This window comes from Lagopus muta, chromosome 12, assembly GCF_023343835.1.
Source record: "Lagopus muta isolate bLagMut1 chromosome 12, bLagMut1 primary, whole genome shotgun sequence".
Classification (NCBI taxonomy): Eukaryota; Metazoa; Chordata; class Aves; order Galliformes; family Phasianidae; genus Lagopus; species Lagopus muta.
This window is the reverse complement of record NC_064444.1, coordinates 12,358,018-12,378,711: the sequence shown is the minus strand read 5'-3', so window position 1 is coordinate 12,378,711 and position 20,694 is coordinate 12,358,018. Positions and strand designations below refer to the sequence as shown.

Here is a 20,694-nt window from a genome sequence, read left to right as displayed (position 1 = left end):
CCCCCTGTTGTTCCTAGCAAAGCATTAGCACTGAAATTTAGATGTGACACTCAAACCATTTGGCAAGTTTTAATGAAGTCGGAGCCACCCAAGTTGTTTCTTTTTGACTAGCAGAATCTTCCTGCATGAAATGGTACTAACTTAAATGAACCCCAGCAGTGCTAACAATTGTCCTGAGCTATTTCAAGTTCCTCAACAAATCCACAAGGTAGCAATACTCAGCAGAGACTCACAAAACAATAGTCCAGTCACAATGCAAACATTTAAATTTGAAATGTCAATATTGTCAATCAGATCTGTAACTGCATCTGTAGTTTTCCTGTTTCACACCACTCTTCCCTGCTTTCACTACACAACTGACAAAATCAAGAAATAGAACCGCATACCTGAAGAGTCCTTACACTCTAGAATTATTAAGTATATAACAATACGACATGAATATGAAATATTTGAGCCTTGATGCTTCACTGAGACGCAGTAGGTTCACTGGAAGCTCAATTCCATCAATTTGATGGCAGAACTGACAGAATCCTGACAGAGGATTTATCCAGCTTTATCCAGGAATTGTAGTACTTGGGAAGATGCATGATGCACCTTCTTCAGGAAGGCATACACATGTAGTCTGCCTCCAGATATGGGTCTCTGAAATCTGCTGCAATCAGCTAACAAGTATGCCCAAAATAATAAGCCTATTAGCATGCTATTGACAATGTCTTAATGAAACTAAGGTGACACCACATTCACCAACCACCTCCATGGTTACTGGAGCTGCCAATTAAGAAACTAATAGTGTTTAGGAAGAATCTCATGAATCAAACAGTAAGATTTTCAGGTTTTTGGTTCTTTTCTGGACCACAAGCAGAATCACTGCCTCAAACATCACAGGAAATCTCTCTCTAGGAGAGTAAACAGGATTTTCTTGTCCGCTTGTAAGGCAATTAGGTTAAGTGGGGAAATATGCTTTTATGTAAAATCATATCCAGTTACACATCTGTCATCTGTGACAAAGTATATTAGTCAGTCACTTCCTGGGTATCACATGATTGAGCACTTCCTCCTCAACTTTTGGTGTTCTCAGAATATCAGCCAACATTACCTACAGGCACATGAGAAAATCTGAAGAAAAGGGTATGTGACTTTTGCTGCACTGCTCTTTTTTTATGCTTTACATTCATTGGGATAGTCACATCTCTAACTGGAATTAATGCACACCCCCAAACACATTTAACAGACCTTCACAGAAGCCAACAATACTGACATTTACTTTACCATTTCTGCATTTAAGGTCATCTTCAATAATATATCAATACAAGTCTCACACACTGATTAAATTCAGAAATTAATTCAAGCTTTTGAATTCACATCGAACTTCTTCATAAAGTTTGACATTGTATGCAGTATTTGCTTTATCACAGGAAATAATTTCTCTATTTCTGCTTCATTTTACTGATAAGACAGAAAAAAAAATATTAACATGACTCGAAAGAGCAAATAACACAAAGCAAACTCTGAGATTCTGGCATGAACACCAACACCCTGCAAATTTGAGCTGATGCTCCAAAGTCCTCCATGTAGTTTCTCTCAACCTATTAAAATACCTGAATGAAGTGCTACACAATTGGAGTGCAAATGTCCAGTGAGAATAAGGAAAGTTCTGACAGTTGCCTTTTTCTTGATTCAGAGTTGTTTCCTATGAGAGTTTCCAGAGATTAAGGAGTTTGTACATCTATAGAAAGTTACACGGTTCTGGCTTTCCAAAAACAAAAGAGAACTCTGAAGAAAAGGTTAAGTTATTTTAATAACCAGTGTCCAAAGCAATTCTGTGTCATAGCAGCTGGTGCTTAAGTTGCTAGAACAGTCATTAACATGTAAGAAGTTTCTTGCTTATGAAATCTATTATAATAAAGGAACTTTAAATCTGTCCATTAGTAACAAGAGATTTAAAACTAACTTCATAAAGAGAGTTCTCCTAGAATTTGTCTGATATGGCTTCTGTAAACAGAAGTTCTAGATAACGGGTTCTGATAACTGCTGTTTCAACCTGCCTAGGTGATTGATTTGAGTTAATCGGGAACTTAAGCACTCTTATGAAGCATATCCTAAGGAACTGACACACAGCAGTGCTTGATAACTCAAAGGTATTACCCACAGACCTTCCAAAACTTCTTCCAAAACTTCTTCCAAAATAAGCCTCCACTTACCATGTGCTGCTGTACTAAACAGATCTGGGGATTGCATTTGGTCATAGCATATAGCCTTCAAAGAATTAGAAAATCCTTGAGGTTTGTTTTTTTTTTGTGTTTGTTTTTTTTTTTTTTTTTTTTTTTTTTGAGGCAAGGGAGAAGGGTGAGGGGGATGTATGGTTACGTACAAGTGCAAACTGGGTTCCTATGTATGTATAATGAAAATTGACTCCTTGTCAGTATATTAATATTTACCCGTCTACATTAAAGCCATCTGGATACAATTCTTCAAAACGTGCTGCAGAAACATCCTTGTTGTCTATGTTTTTAGAAGCACTCAACAGTATTCTAGTAGTAAAAAGTTAAAATAATCAAGAGAAGAGGTGCATATGTAGGATACAAATCTCCATGTTTCTCTGCTCTTTGAACTACTTTGTCATCTTCACAGATCTGTGAGTAAGTGACTAAGATGGGATGACAGGAGAAGAGAAAACAACAGCAACAAAACGACCAAGAGCATTGAAACAACAAAATAGTGGGGGAAGCTGCAAGGATTTTGAATACATTTAACAAGACTCCAAGGATTAAGAAGATAAAGATTTAAGGATACACAGTGTATAAATAAATATTCACACCATGCTTGAATTCACTTAAGTGCTCCAATATAGAACAGCAACACTGCAATATCTTAAATATTCTCTTTCCTCAGGAGCTTTTCTGACTATTGCTTAAAAATCACCCTTTAAACACAGTGAACTTGCAATAAGTTCATTGGGTTTTCCATTCAGTAGTGCCAGAAAACTACTTTGCATTTATGCAGCTGACAAGCTAAATGTACAAATTGAGCATTTAATTGAGAAACAAACAGTGGAGATGTTTGTCTGCCCTACTATACATTGACAGACAGAAAAATTTCCTCCGTTTCCTAATATGATTTAGAATCTACTACAGATTTACTTTGAAATATCTATTTCACATCCTTAACATATTTTGTACAATATACAGAAATACTACACAGTAAAGTGAAGGACCAAATTCCTTTGCAAAGATAGAGATAGCTTTCAACCTCATGAAATATATATTTCTTGATATTTTAAATCTTTTGCAGATTTACCTTGAAATATCGCTCACGTCCTTCATGTCCTTTTGTACAAGGCACAGAAATACTACACAGTAAGCTGAAACAACAAATTCCTTTGCAAAGATAACTTTCAACTTCATGGAATATATATTTTTGCACTGTTTCTCACATTTTTTCCCCAAACTGTTTGATGTGTATGTGAGTTTCTTAGTACTGCAATGAGCATGAAATGTATGTTCAGAAGGGAGAAATGTGAAGAATTACAAGAGCTTAGTGAACAGTATAAAAATATAAAAATATAGCTGCAGGCAAGATTTTGCACAGAAGCACCAGTGATAATCTCCTAAAAAGAAACAAAAGAAGATTTAATAATACTGTGAAAACAGTTTTTAGATTAGATGTTTAAAAAAAAAAAAAAAAGAAAAGACTGAAACCTTACAAAATGCAGAAAGGTAACAAATCCCTGAGGTCGTACATTGTAACACAGACATAGAAACTGTCGGCATCACGGGACGAAAAGAGAGTCAATAGAATGGCTGGGTTGGAAGGGACCTCAAGGATCATCAAGTTCCAACCCCCCTGCTTCAGACAGGGGTGCCAGTTCCTGGACCAAGTACCAGAAGAGATGGGCCAGGGCTTCATTCAACCTGGCTTTAAACACCTTTAATGATGGTGCCATCCACAAGCTCTTGAGCAGTCTCCAGCACCTCATCACTCAGTAAAAAGCTTCCCCTGGCATCCGATTTCCCTTCCTTTAGTTTAAAACCATATCCCTCATCCTATCACTATTTACCCATATAAAACATTGATTTCCCTCATGTTTGTGAGCTCCCTTTAAATACTGAAAGGCCATAGTAAGTTCTCCTAACAACCTTCTCTTCTCCAGGCTGAGTAAGCCCAGTTTCCTCAGCCTGCCATCAGAGAGGCTCCAGCCCTTGGCCCATCTTTGTGGCCCTCCTCTGGACCCTATTCAAAAGCTCCACATCCTGCCCATGCTGGGGACTCCAGACTTGGATGCAGTACTCCACCTGGGGTCTCACAAGGTCAGAACAGAAGGTGACAATCACCATTCTCACCCTGCTGTTCATTCCTCTTCTGATAAAACCTAAGACACCATTGGCCTTCTGGGTTGCAAGCATATACTGCTGATTCACAAAATTTTTCTTCAACCAGGACCTTTAAGCCCTTCTCAGCAGGGCTACTCTCAATGAGTTCTTCTCCCTGTTTATACGCATGCCTGGGATTACTTTGACCCAAGTGCGAAGCCTTGCACTTTGCTATGTTGAACTTCATTAGGTTCACAAGGGCCCAGCCTTCAAGTTCATCAAGGTCCCCTTGGATGGTATCCCCCCCCCTTCTGCTTTATCAACCACACCACCCATCCTTGCATCATCAGCAAACTTGCTGAGTGTGCACTCATCATCCCATCATCTATGTCATTGACAAAGATGTTGTAACAGCTATGAATCTGTAATGCAATTAGATGACAGGTTAATTGAGGAGTATCATGTATATATACGTTTCATTGATAGTTTGAAGTTCTGAGAAATAGCCATCTAATCCACAAGGCCAGATAAAAGAAAAATACCAAGGTTCTCAAAATTAGAAGAAAGCAGATTAATCAAGATCCTGAAGTTTCCAACACAGATTTTCTTCACTGCCATCGCCGTTACCACCCCTGCCTGAAAATCTCCTGACAGTTTACAGACGAAACTCTGATAGTTCATACATTACACTGGGCAAATTTATATTGTCAGCAAGAACCGTAGCAAAGTAAACTTATTCCATGTCTAAAATGCATATTGTAGGAGCCTGTCACATCCCCAGCTGGCATACGGAAACCACAACATTGAGTGTCTTTAGACTTTTGTTCTGAATGTCAAAACTTCAGTGACTGAGTTTTCACAATTGTCTTATCAGCAGACTGCTGATGGATTATGTTTCAGTCCTGTTCCACAAAGTAAGAAGAGGGACTGCTTTATCGAATTTGCAGTTACTCAGTATTCATTCTCTAGTTATTCCTTCCAGTTTCCTTCCCCGCTTGTTTTTTCTATCTACTCTACAACTAGGTATCTGAAAAATAGAGCTTTTATAAACAGCAGAAATCAGAGACAGCACTATGTTTATTTGCTGAAGTGAAACAGTAAGAATAAAAAACAAGTCTCAAAGTGACAGACAAATCAAAATTGAGACAACGTTCCAGCAATCCCATGTTTGCTCGCAATTTTTCATTATGACAAAAGTTACAAGAAGAAACATTTACTGCCTTCAGAGTAAGGGAACAGAAAAACTAAACTTCATCCACAGACATTTCTAATGTAGAAATCCAATCTCTTGGAATCATCCACATTGGAGGAACTTTTTGCACACCATCTAAGCCCAAATTCCTGCTCAAAACAGGATAACCACCAAATTCTGACCAGGTTGCTTAGGGCTTAGTTTAACATTAGATTTGAAGACTTCCCAAGGCGAAGACTCCCCCACCTCCTCTAGAAAATGCAATCCAACTTCCCTCAGTCTCCAACCTCCCCCAAAACACAACTCAGCCATTAGCTTCTCAGTGACATCAGCCAGTTCTCTCAGCCTTCTACGATGCAACCCTATGATGGATCTTACAGGTCTGTCAAGAATTTAAAATTAAGACTAAAGTTCTAGTAAAGTGCTTTTAAGTTCATATTTCTAATAAAACATTGGCTTTAAAGATTAAATTTGTTGTTAATATTTGTACTTAGAGATAGTGCCTAAAGGCTGCAATGGTAAATGGAACATCTTTTATAACTGTAACTGAAACAACAGCACAGAATTGAGAGCCCTAAAGATTGTCCCCAGCTCAGTCAAAAATAAAATGGAAAATTATGAAGTATAATAGATACTGAGAAGTACTGGCAATGATCCACACACACTGCGGCAAGAATACTACAACTAATTACAGTCTAATGATGGTCAAGAGATTTCAGTACAACACTTCAAATGTTACCAGTCTAATAAGGCTGGATGCAGCCTTGGTAGCCCAAGAGTCCTTAAAATAGCTCATATTCTGACATTACTCTCATGAAGTAGGATCCTGTATTTCATCCACCAAATGGACAAAAAGCAATAATCATATCTGCTTACTTTACAATATATTCATTTCAGAGTGAAACTGGCCATGAAAAGTTCAGTTCTTCCACTTTTACCAAAGCAAAAAAGATTTAACAGAAAAATCAGTTCTTGCGGTTCTCACTTAAGTACAAAATATTCTTATCTATGCAGAATAAGATTATTGTTCAAATTCTGTAAGTGACTTCATTATTCTGCCTTCTTACTGTCAGTTCTCATTATTCTAATTAAGAAATTAAGTTAACAGCACCTTCAAAGAAAGGAAATACTGCAAACTAATGTGAAGAATGAATCTTTAGACACCAGGAACTACAGTAAAGTAGCACAGAATGTATTAACCTCAAACGGATGGCACGAAGACAATTTTGACATATAATCCAACATAGCATAAACTAGATGACCACTGTGGGACCAAGAAATTACAGTTCCACGTGCTTGTTATGCCAAATCAGAGATTATCATCAAGTTTGTCAAATAACTTATAATAATTTATTACCTAAGAAGTAGGACATCGCGATTCTTCAGAAAGGTGGAGAACCTACCAAAGAAGTTAAAACAAAATTAGCTCAACACCTGCTATGCTGCAAAGAACACACCATTGACATCTTTATAAATCAGTGCTGTCAGAAGATTGTATTAAATGAAATAAAGCATTAACAAAATAGGCATTGTGGGTCAGCATTACATAAACTCAGAGGGGCAAATCACTAAAATCAGTCCCTAAAACATCCAGGAATCATGGATGGTGATAAACTGTGGTCAGCTGTTCATACATTAAAGCATTTTGTACGTAACCATCAATTACTTCACCACAATAGGGATTCCTATCCAGATCTATTTGGCAACAAGGAGCGTTGAAAATAAAATTTCCTTGATCATTAAGTTAGCCTTAAAATGGCAATAGCAATGAAACTGGAGTTAATTACCCAATTCTTATAAGTCCTAGTAAAGAAATCTAAGCAGATAATCCTAAAACACTCAAAATAGAAAACATTGTAGACAACTATTTTTCTCTAAAAGATATAAGTAGGTGACGGAATTACAAAGTCTGATCTGAGAACAGCAGATGGGAAACTGGCATTTTTCAAATAAGAACATTTTAGAGAAAGTGCTAAATGGAAGCAGCAGCTCACCAACAGGACATGCAAACAAAACCCAGTGAAGTGATAGTCTGGCCTGGAAAGTGCAAATCTCAGTCATTTTGTCACATCTGAGTACCACAAGCTGAATAGGCAACAGGCTTTGATACTTCCTGCTTCTTATCCTTCCCTTTTCCCCTCTCCTAGAACACTGACTGAGCTCAATTCTTAGCTAAAATATTTCAAAAGTTTTAAAACTAAGTTCTTGCTCAAGGGAAGTCCAGATCAAAAATGCAAATTCAGTTCTCCACTGAGTGAAGTTGGAAAGAAACCAAAAATTTCATAAGAAAATCCATCTTAGCAAATTTATGTTGTGCCATCTCCTGTATGGAGACGTAAATGGTCATAAATAGGGACTACTTACACAACACTAATTAGAATTAAGGTAGAATGCTCTTCTTGATCAATACCTTCATTCAACTCAAATTAACCTAATCAATGAAGAGATGAGCACAAGCATTATAAACAAAATTAATCTTAGTGTCTTAAGATTAAATCTTAATCATCTCTGAATAGACCAACTCATAGCATTTGCATTCATTCCAACTGAACAGTTTGATGTAAATAAGACTTGAGATCACGTAATTTTATTATCTCATTTTGTCTGGAAATATTCTTTTAGAATTAGTACGCTGACCAAAAAAAAAAGGCATGCCTATGTTAATAGTTAAACTTTGAACAGTACCTTTGTCCCATCTTTCTGTGACTTCTCAAAGTACACAGGTCTCTCTGGAATTAATATTTCCTATTTATTGTCCAGGTATCTTCACCAGCTATGAACAATAGCCTGCATGCCGCACTTGTAAAAGTCTGCATGATAATCTGAAACATTGCTGTCACCACTGCTGAAACACACCACTTACCACCTCATGGTTACTGTTTGGTATCCCTAACTATGTTCAGCACTAATGAGTGCCAGTGGGTGCAGTTTTTCCCACAGGGAGGAATTCAATTCCACACCTTTGCTTTATATACACATCCATGTCAGACATTTTGTCAGACTGCCCCTTTGCCACCATCAGTTGCACGGTGATGGAACACAGGTGGGAAGGTTCAACCACCACTGCCATATCACCAACACCCAACTCTGATATCATGGGCCAACATAATAAAATAGGAGGCTTTACTTTTGGTTCAGTACAATTTATATAGTATTCTACAATTTATTTCACATTCCAGCTACTCTGACCTAATAGGGCACCTATGTTGCCACCAGCAAATTTAGTCATTTCAATTCATTTACTGGTACTCTGCAATTTCTTAATTACGTTCCTTTTTCTGCTTTTTAAGCTCCCTTGTACTAGATTTGATGTGTGTATTTAAAAACAAAACCAAACTCAATACACAACTCTCATCCAAGCACTATAAATAGCAGATACACAAACTCTATACAGAAGACAGAATTAACAGTCTTGATGTCAAGAGCTACACAATGACCTGCATGGCACAACTCATCTATTTCAACAGTCACGTTGTGATTTTGAGTCCTAAACTCTAGACTAACATAACAGGAATAGCACCACATGGACTGAAATATATAATAGCCATAAAGATGTTGATGACTCACTACAACACTCTCAGACATTGTAATTTAACTGTATTTACACAAAGTAACTAAAAAAAAAAAAAAAAAAAAAAAAAATCTGTCTCCAGCAACACATGAAAGCCTGTGAAAACCACTCAACTAACAATAGCTAGCTTAAAAGCATGCAGCTACACATCAGAATTATTTTCCAAAACATTCACCTACGATATTAACACAGGACTACAAAGGTAATACACAAAGACATGCTCAGACATACTGCAGGAATGCTGAAGAATGGACAAACTTCTGATAAATTTGCTTTAGCTTTATAAATCTAGTCATAATCTGAACACCCAGTATTTGATGCCCTGACAAACCAGGAAGTGCACAAAATGAAAAACAAAGCAGACAACAATTAAGAATTTCTGATAATGTGTAATTCATTAAATATAATTATAATAGTAGGTAAAACCTCTCATTTAAGTATTTATTACAACTGTTAATCCCACACGGCATGAACGGATGTCCTAGATCAGCATTCATTTACTTCTGCTTTAAGATTTCTTTACATTCACAAGTCTTGCCACAGGGCAAAGAATCAGACATGGAGTGACTACTGATCAGCAACGCAGCAGAGCAGATACATATCAAATCACAGAGACTCTTAGGCACTGGATGCTGATCAGAGCCTGCCAAGCCTGAAGTCACTTCTCCGTTGCATTTTGAATACTTCTCTGATCAGGAAGCGTTGGCAATTTGTTGAGTTACCTTTTATTGAGGAACTGTCAAGACTGCTATTTAAAACCGTAACTTTCTTTGTCATCATGTCCCTTCCCATCTCACCTGCTCTCAAGATGAATGACTAATAGACAAGGGTCATAAAATGCAATAAACAGCTAGATTTAAAAAAGACGACAAGATCATGGTTTGGGAAAATGAGTATATGAAAATATTAAGACTAAAACTTTTCTCTTTTCTGATCAGCAGCCTCTCAGTGCAATACAAAGCATCCTTCCAGAACAGTGCTTAGAACACACTACAAGAAATGGTCTTCACACAGGCTTGAACTTGTGCTTGAAATAACTCTTGCAATCAGACACAAGACAGTGTAATCCAGCATTTGTGATGGCAAACCAGTAGTAGAGCAAAACAGGCAAGTATGCAGAAATAGCTAAAAAATTAAAACAGATTATCAAGAGTCACCCAGCTTATATTCAACTAATTTCTTCCGTGGAGTCAGATTTCTTCTCGTGATATAATAAAGAACAAGTTAATACAGATCCCTTCAGTAATAATCCAAGTGAGCTCAGACGTTCATTACAGACCAAAAGCATCAAGGATATTATAAGATGCTGTTTGCTTTCTTTATTTACATGGAACCTGAACTGCTATTTACCCATTTCAATTTAAATGAGAGCCCTAGTGTATTTAAATTCCCCTGATTCAACTTAAGTGGAAGTATACTGACAGCAAGTATCTATTCTAACAAACAAAAGAAAAAAACCACAACACTGCCTTATTGATTCCTTCATATCAGCTCCTCAGGCCCCAAGGATCATGCAGATAATAGACAGAACACCCAAGCATCACATAATGATGAGAATAAATGAATGAAGTAGTTACTATGTCCAAAAGGAAGTTATCAAGCTTGCAGCTCATTCAAATTTGCTGTTATGAATTCCCTGCGTACGTTTCATATTTCATTAAATACAAGGGCTTAGAAAATGACCTAACGTGAGGAGAACATGCGTCTCTCCAGTGAGCTAAGTGTGAAATGACAAACTGCCCCAGTGCTGACACAAAATAAACATTCAGCATCCATCAATCCATAAATTTGTCAAGAGCTAATGTAAGAGTTGTGAATAAGAGCTTTACAAAGACTAACAAGAACTTCAGAAATAGCCCTTTTTTCTTCAACAGTCAGTATTGCACTACATCACATGAAAAGAAACATGACTGTCTTCACAGATAAACAAAGCACCACAGGTCTTAATTCCACTTGTAAGATATTGAGCAATAAATTTTCATTGAAATGAATAGGAACGCCTGCATGAAAGACTCATATGAACATTAGCAAAGGTCATTTATCTATAGTTCTGTGACAAAGAGAGTGTTTGTTGAGGAATAATCATAGCAGCCAATGCCAACCATATCAAAAGATCTCAGCCTTTTCTTGAGCTACCAAATCTGCTAATTACTATGAGTAAGTCAAAATGAGTAAGAGTACTATGTTACAGAACACTGTTATGAACCTGCTGTTCATAAAAACAAAACAAAACAAAACAAAAAAAAAACTTCTTGTTCTGAAACCTCTGCACCAATTTCAATCTGCACTGCATAACTAAAATTGAAGCCAGCAGGACCAGGGTAAGTTTCTCATCTTGAAAGAGTGCAACCAACAGAAACCCAGGCACTGGACATCACCAAGGAATCCCATGCCTGTACCTTCAAGCCAAGGTAATTTGCAAATGAATCCTCGGTCCTATGTAACGGAAAGGAATTTCTAACAATTCTTCTACCACGCCTCTCTACAGCCGCCTAAATGGTTTATTTTTCTTCATCAGTTTCAAAGTCTACCAGAATTAATGTGAAATTGTAGAAGTCCAGTAAAACTCTGTAAGGAAGAAACCAAGTCTGCACCTAAATACTGGCCTGATGTGAGCTGTGAATATGAAAAACAATGAAGGAATTTTATAGCAACAAAGAGCGTGAATACAGCAGAAAGTAAAGGATTGTTGCCAGAGAAACAGAGATAAGCAAGGACAGCGTTGCTATAGCAACTCTGTGTCTTCCTATTCAGTGCACTGGGTGATAATGAAGTGGCAAAACAGCAGTTTCTCTATCTGCCTGCCCCCTGGAAGTGGGCAGAACCCCAAATTTGATTATTTGACGATTAGAGCACATCTAATTAGGAGGTTTACAGGTTTTTTGACATCACAGTGTTAGATCCTAGTTCCTGCGTGGGAGTCCAAAGAGAGACACATTCACTCCAAAATAAAAGAACAGTCCCCTCTATCCCTCAGGAACAGAACGTTCTGAAAGAATCAGGAAAGTCAAGGAAAAGATAGAAATACAGTCCATCACAGAGATGTGTGCCTCTCAGGGATCATTAGGACACAGCTGATCAGCCAGCTGCACAAGTATAATAAAGGATAAAATAAACCAGGTTGGAAGTCCTGCCAAATTCATGCTTATTTCTTAAGTTTCTACATTTTCCAAGGATAGTGGTGTCTTTTCAAACCACCTAATCACATTGTGAAGAACGCTTTAAAGACACTTTTAGCTTCAATTGCTGCTTTTTTGTTGTTTTTTTTAAGCCTTGTATGGTATTTTGTGCTTGATGAACTCGACACCCTCAATTGCATGTCAGGAGGAAATACACGGAACATAATGGGTAATAAAATAAACAGAAAACCAAAACTGACTCAGGCTTGGAGGAACAAGAAAACACTTAGATGACAACCCCCATATTAGCACCTCAAGCAATAGACACATCTCCAGCTAGGGGGACTTATAATGTCTGTATCACAGGAATGAAGAAACTGTCCTTTCAAAGTTCCCACCTTTACATAGAACAGCCCAATTATTCAAAGAAAGTCACAGATTTCAGCAGCTAAAGGATGCACAGCATACACAATTTCCATGGGAAACCACGATAAATATAACTTCCTCTGCAATCCCTCATGCACTTCAGGATTTTACTAGCTTGTGAAAAGAGGAGAACAGGTAAGGAGAAAGCTTTTCCCTGGGACTAAGAGGCAGAAGAGAAAGGGTACAAATAGAGTGAGATTTCATGAACACAACTCACCTACAAATAGCATCTCTCCTCAAGATATTGCCTTCATACAGTTCTGAACATTATACAACTTGCAAAATAATATCGATCTCAAAAATCAAAGTGGAATTTATGGTCTCTACTAAATTCCCATGAAATCATAGGGAGTCTCAGTTTTATCTACAGAGTGGTGAGGGCTGTAAACAGTTTCTTCATTTGTTAAGCAGGTGACGTATGGAATAACTAAGAAAAGATGAGGCTCGGCATTCCCCACCTGCAAGCCATCTATATCTAATTATTACAACACTAATTAGAATCATTATCAAGCGAAATCGAAGCAACAAAACCCTGACTCTTACAGTATGCTTTGCTGTTTTAGGGCAAGAAGAAAACAAAGGCCACTTCCAATGCAGTTCAAACGAATTAGTTTCAGTTACCTCTCAAACACCTGGCATTTGCTGATAAAGTAATGTTTGTCTTTGCACCACAGCATCTTGGATTTTTTATGGAAATAAGCTATGCAGGCCATATGGAAACAAATTACAAGATATGGCATTTTTTATTATTTCTTAAAGCAGTTCAGATATTTACCTTCTGAACAGACTCACACCTAAAAGCTCTGTGATGCGCCCCTCTGCACAGCTACTGAGTTCAGTACACCAGTTATCTCCATCAGAATCACAGAATTTAGACTGGAGAAGACCCTTGGAATAGATCATCAAGTGCAATCATCAACATAACACTTTCAAGTCTACCACTAAACCATGTCCCTAAAGACCACCACCCACATCTCAAACACCTCCAAACATTACCAGAATATCATACACCATTTTTCTTGCACTCAGCACACACACACTACAGTATATTTCCTTTCTATTCCAAAGAAATCTTGCTTTATGATAGGATATCATTTCATGTTTATTAGCTCTTAGAGAAGCAGCAGGTCAGTTGATCCTTATTCACATTCTCCAATACAAAACTGTTCAGTAGTTCTATGAACAAGAGTGTACCCAGCTGGGATGATGCCACACCATTCCAATAACCAGACCCATGCTGACATACACAAAGATCTCACTTGAAAGCAAAATAACAAAAAACTGACAAAAACACACCAACATTACTTTGTCTTTTCCTAGAATCAGAACTGCACTTTCTAAAAAAGCTGAAAGAAAAAGCAAAGAGAAAATTACTCCGTTATTCACATATTTACTAGTGCCCTACACTCCTATTTCTCAACATTCACTTGCATCATGAGGAATCACTCTAGAATTAGTTAAGTCTGCCCAATTAGGGAAAATAATTTGCCACGAGAATGCTATAGAGACAATCCAGAGAAATGCAGACCTGCAAGAAAATTCTTAAAATTCAGCTATAAATCAAGTTCTAAGGAAGATAAAAACAGGAATATTCACATTGTGATTTCTGATGGCACCCCTGTTATTCTCAGAAGGCCATCTATCAATGCAATCACTGGAGAACTGCAGGAAAAAAAAAGTGGAGTTTGGTGAAGTGGTAAATCAGAACTAGAATAAAAGATTAAATAGTCACACTGCAAATATAGTATTAAAAACTCTTTAATGAAAGTTAGGCATCACCAAGCATAAAACCCATTCAGGACAACTTTCAGACAGAACAGTATAGTTTTTAATGCATGTTTCACACAGGATGTTATTTTGGGTTGCATCATTCTTGTTCACAAAGAAAAGAATAAAAGAAAAACAAAAACCCATTGGTCCTAGATTTATGAACTGTAGCAAGTCCAATGTCTACACAACCTCTACCTGTGAAAAGCAGCAGGTTTTATTGACAGCAAAGCTGTTTATATAGTCATAAAACTTGTCCTTATAACATCCAGTATAGCTTACTTAGATAACATAAGAAGGCATTTTAAACCTTTCCTTTAGTTCAAAGATCTTTTCCAATAACTACAGCCCAACAGAGTAGCAAGGACTTGCTTGTTCTTACCATGGCTTTAAGGAACTGTGAACTGTTGAGGCTCTGTGATAGGATAACTTGTCTGTGTGCTTTCCATATTAATGGCATCACTACAGCCTTCACCTCTCCTCCTTCAGAGCAATCTACCTCATGTATGAAATCATGAGAGAAGTGAATGTACATCAAGATCACATGATGAATACATGCGCAGTCAAAACGTTCTCACTGAAGAAATCTCATCAGGCATAGCTTCAGTGCAAAATATATGGCTCCAGAGATGACAGCCTATGCTGTGTAAACAACTCAAATTTGATCCAAATTCCACCAAAGATATTGACATAAGCAACTAAGATACCTGATGAAAAAACACTGTTTTTCCATGCTGTTGCTGCCATCAAGCAAGGCAGCTGTGAAAATCTTTCAGAAAGTTTCCAAAAGGAAAATCAAGGAAAACTAGAAACAAACTACATTCCCCTGCACAGATTCTTGGAAGGGCTACATCCTCCAGACATCCTAGAAATTCTCTCTCAGAAGACAGAAAACACTGAGCTTGTTTTGAGGATACTGTGAATCAATTCTGATCACTACCAAGAATCACACAGATTCGTCTTTGCCCATCCCATTTACATGAATCGAAGAGCTCAGGCAGAGGACAGAGTTCTATGCTGATAAGACACCATACACTCCTCCAAAAATATATAGAATGATAACATCCATGGGTAATACCTTGAAATACTGAGGGTTAACTGAACTATTTAACATAACCTGAACCGTCGCCAGCGTGTACTCTGGTGTGTAATTATTTAAGTCTGACAATCACCTTTCAACCACGTCCTTTTAAAAACATGATGCCATTAACTTGTTAACCCTCCTCAGAAGACTACTGAAGCTGGAATTATGAAAAGTTGCAGGTTAAAGAATTATGCAAGAATTACACAAGAAAGCAGATGGATATATATCTGATAAAGAAATAGCATGTAGAATAAGAAATTAAGAAAATGACGATAAGCTAATTTGGAAACTCCATCGAACCCCTACAGCATGCACAACCAGCTGCATTGACCTGTATTGCTTTTAAATCGTAATGAAGATGAAATAAACATGCTGCTTAATTGAATGCACTCTGCAAACAAGCCTAATTTAATATTACTGAAAGAGTAAACATGCTTCTTCCCCCTGAAAAAGCCCTCAGCTGCACAGTGTAGCTCTGCACAATGTCAGAAGAACATGCACATAGAAAGAATTGTCCTTAAAGACAAAATAACTATGCTGCACATTGCCTTTTTAGACACTTACCTTTTATCAAAAATTATCAAAGATTTTTTTCTGCATATCAACTGCACAACAAGTTGAGTTTTAAATGGTCACTTATCACTGGAATCAATAGTTCTCTTAAATACCATTGTCACATTAAGAATTTCCCTGGAGTCATGCTTGTAAGAACATTTCTCCAAGACTTTAGGTTTACGTACCATTTGTTAATGATTATACATATTAGAAGAAAATTTTATAAAAACCCCTTAAAAGACTCTGCATGTTTTGACATTTTTATACAAGCATGCATTACGAGTAGGGCTTACATTCTTCTATACTGCTTTGTATGCAGTCTGTGTTTGAAAATACTAATTCTAACCTTCCAGGCTCCAATTCAGCAGCTTTTTCTTTTTTTAAACATTTCTAGCCACATGAGTGTACCTAATGGAACAGAAAAAAACCAGCCTAAAAGTTGGTGGAGTTTTTTTTTTGTTTAAGTTTTCTTTGTTTTGGTGCTGTTTTTCTTTTTAAGGAAACAACATTCCTCTCTAAGATAACATCATTATATTTTTTTTTAATTAATTTTAACTTCACTGATGTATACCTCAATATGCCAAGCCATTTTATTGCTATAGCTCATGTTATTTACTAAGGATTTATCCACTCTAAGATAGTCAAAGATGAGCCTGGCCTCATCATCTAAAAAGCTGGTACCACGACATTTATAACTCTTGCTAAGATGCCCTCTCAGATGTCCTCATTAAACATGTTATTCCTTTAGCTGCCTCTTCAAATCCTCCAGCAATAAGGGCTGCAAATTAAAAAGCAGTTGCAACAAACTGATTTGAAGGTCTGCTTCCACACACACCCAAAAAAGAAACAACAAAGATGCAAACATTAAATGTATTACATTTGAAGCACTTTACCACGAAAGGATAAAAACTAACCAATAAGAATGCCAGTTTTCATACATCAAATAATCAGCTCAATAAAATTGCAGTCTACTATTACTGATAGAATACAATTTGGATTAAATTCTTATCCACTAAATATACACTAGCCATGAACTTTTTAAAATGTAATCAACATGGGCACTACAACAACAGAGCTCAGATGCTTTCTTTGTTCATCTTTCCAACTTCAATTTTTTAATGCCTTGAATGAGACAACTGTAAGTTATGTTAAATGTCCTTTTCCTCAGTGTTTCTATCTGCCTAATCTATGCAGTTGTTGCTATAGATGTAAAAGTAGCAGCAAGCAAGCTTAACTACAAAAGTTGTACTCAAAGAAACAAGAAACTTAATAATTAATGTTGCAGCTTTCTGTTTATTCAGATAAGATTAGATACCAGATCTCAGAGCCTGCAAAGTTGTCTGAACACTCATATAGCATCACAAGACTCAACAAGAGTCTGAACATCCTCAGCCTGCATTCTTCATTCTCTCAGCTGTACTTAAATTATACCAACAGCAGATGCAAACACAACGTGAAGATTTCTTCTTCCAAAATAGCTCTCTAACAACTTAAAAGTCTCAATCCTAAAATGAGATTCTAGGTTCCATCTAGCACCTTAATCTCAAAGATACAATCTCAAACTTGAACACGTGCTATCTGTGAGTACAACAGTTCTGAATTAACATGCAGTTTAACTGCAATAACATTATTAGAAATGTTCCAGATGAACAGTAATTTGGTAACTTGGAGATGGGGGGGGTTGTATATGTTCAAATACACCACAAAATACATGAAGTGGGTGGGTTTCTGTAGGTTTTGGGGTTTTTTTTTTTTGTCTGCTTTCTTTTTAGTCACAATGCATTTTTTCACATATTAAAATAGACACAGAATTTTATTCACCTTCACTATTAGGTGAAGGTGACCTTAGCCACCCCAACTGCCAATGAGAAAGACATCAATATTTACAAGTGAAAGAATCAATTCAAGCACACAAGTAGTTCTAAATGACAAAATAGATGACACTTGCTTAAAATAACTGTCTTTAAGTTTCATTGAAGGGTTAAATGTGCCATTCACAGGCTCTAGAGAAAATATCAAGTTCAAAATATCCAACTTCAAAATATCCAGCTAACAAGAGAATTACTGTACTGAATTCAACAATAAAAATAACCTCAAGAAAGATACTCTGTTCCTCTCAAGACTACCTGGTAATAGAAACTATCTTGCTAATATACACAGAAGAGCTGAGATCAATCTGATGAACTGATTTACATCTGCCTAACAACTGCAAGATAATTCATCCAAAGCAGCAGCAGGAAAGAGATAGTCTTGAAATAAGTTTGGAAAGAGGGGTGGTATGAAAATACAGGAGAAATAAAAGAGTTGATATCAAAATAAAGAGGGAGGGGAAAATAGTCAGTATTTCATTTCTCACATTCTATTTGTCCATACTTCTCTTAATAAAACCTGACATCCCATGAGTAACAGAGAAGCTGCTTTTATTCTCAGAATCAAGAGTAAGAAGAAAAACAGCAGTGCAGTACTGTGAGCAAGAGCTTCTCCATCAAAGCTATTTTCCATCCAGGGAAACTGACAGCTAATGGAGGTTTCTGGAAAATTACACGGTTCACATCAGATACTAACAATTGTATCTATCATTAAGCACAGCAGACACATCAGATGTTTTCAAATGTACTCCATCCAACATTTGCTTTCAAAATATCAAATGTCACATTTTTTCACTCTGCCATTCAGAAAATCAGTCTCAAACACAATAAAAGCACATTTCCACCTTTTTTTCCAGAAGTTCAAAAGCAGTTTCATACTTTCATCATGTTTTCCTCTAGGTTAAAAATCTCTCCACATCTACATCAGAAAAATAACTGTAACACTGCTTTTGCGGTTATCAATTACAAGTATTCCAAATTGCATTTGTGTATACGACAGTTCATCATGATGACAAAGAGCTACTGAAAAAAACATATCAAGATATTAATGAATTATTTCATGAATAAAGAACATATTTTCCTCTTCCTTTATTCCCTCAAACCCAAACCAGACAAAATCTAGGATCAGGAACTCTGCTAAAAGTAACACTTCGAAGTATTAACAACCTGACACCCCAAACTAACCTGTGGGTGACTTATCTGAGGCATGCTTGCCAGCAGCATCAGAGACAAGAACGTACTGGCTATACAAATGCAACTTGTTCTTAAAAACACACTGCTAACACTGGTGCAGCAAGCACTCCTTAGAATAGGTTAGTTGCTCAAAGATAAACATTCAGAAGCCTGGAAAAGAACAAACACGAAATCTCCTTAGTTTGCTTACAATTTGTGGAAGTATCTTGTATAAATGCATTCCTCAAAAATGATTAAATTCCTGCATAAATTAAAATGATAAATGCAAAATGAATATTACTTTGAGGTTCATTTCTTGATATCAAAATACTCCCCCACACTACATTTCTTTAAAATAATTGCAGGTATCACTAAGCAAACAAAGGCACGGCACTCCAAAGCACTGCTTTCTGCAGCAGATGTCTAAGGTCCCATCACCTCACCCCTCCCCATAGACCTAACAGCTGCAGTTTCTTTCTTTCTTCTTTAAATAACACAGTCATTACATTTCTTTAAATCAATCAATTACTTGAGATAACAGAGTTGGCTTCTATTATATCGGCCATAGAGGATTAAAAGCAGTCTTTACCATGCAGTAGGTAACAATTTTATTTTTTGTTTTCAGCAAATAACAATACATCAACATTACAGTTCTCCCCCCTTTTATTTCTACGGGTAACAATTTTCCCTTTGTACTTATATTCAGCAATGTTGTCTTATGAACCACTTTGTTTTGCTGACAAGTATGTCCCCTCCCCTAATGAAAAGATGCGCAATCTGTTGTTCATCCAATCCATTCTGTTTCCAGCAATGACAAAGAACCTACTTTATGTCACATTCCACTGCATGACTAGCAAGAACATACCATTTTAGCTGTACATTTGTATTCTTAGAAGCCTTAAATCAGCACAGTTTTTAATATAACAATAATCCTATTAACATAATTCCCCTGCTTTGGAATGATAACATGCTCAAACAAATTTAAATGGTTTAAATTATAGACTATGTAGACCACTAAAACTATTAAAGACACCACGCTAACTGATCCTTGATCCAAAATTACAGCACACTAGAGTCACCCTTACTGTGGTTTGAATGCAGACCCAAATAACCTGATACAATTATTTCCAATTTGCTGTCTTCCACTACTTTGCAACCTTCATACTATTGCCACAATAATTAATTTTATGCACATGACAACTGAAATTAGAGAACTGCAGAGACACTTGATTGAGTAAGATGTGTTCTAGACACTTACCATCAAGTTTAACAATTGCAGCATAGTAACAGAATCCTCAGGAACAATAATAATTGATTCAGAGAAAAGTTAGATTAATGAAAACTACTGATATTGATATTTAACTTAAATGAAACACTTTCAAATGGGCACTGAAAACATTTTAGGTTCTTACCTGTAGGTAACTTCCAACAAACAAACACAAACATTAGCTCTTTCTCTGAAGAAACGGATCATGCAAATAGCACTCCACCATTCCTTTCTTTCAGTTTGCATCTTTATTTACTGTGAGACATAAGCCAGACACACCTATTTCCTTCTTAAACAACAACTTTCTTTACAACACGAAGACGTAGCACGGGTCCCGCACCCCCACAGAGCTGATGGCCATT

At 36.8% G+C, this 20,694-nt stretch overlaps 1 long non-coding RNA gene across 3 annotated transcripts in view; it reads right to left on the bottom strand.

Annotated features, from left to right (window-relative positions):
* Positions 1-20,671, bottom strand: part of LOC125699149 (uncharacterized) — a 44,046-nt gene extending 23,375 nt beyond the window's left edge. For 2 of the 3 annotated variants that reach the window (XR_007379457.1, XR_007379456.1), the window contains exon 1: positions 20,478-20,582. This is a non-coding gene — a long non-coding RNA (uncharacterized LOC125699149). The other variant, XR_007379458.1, reaches the window with a different exon arrangement.
* Between the last annotated feature and the right edge of the window lie 23 nt (positions 20,672-20,694).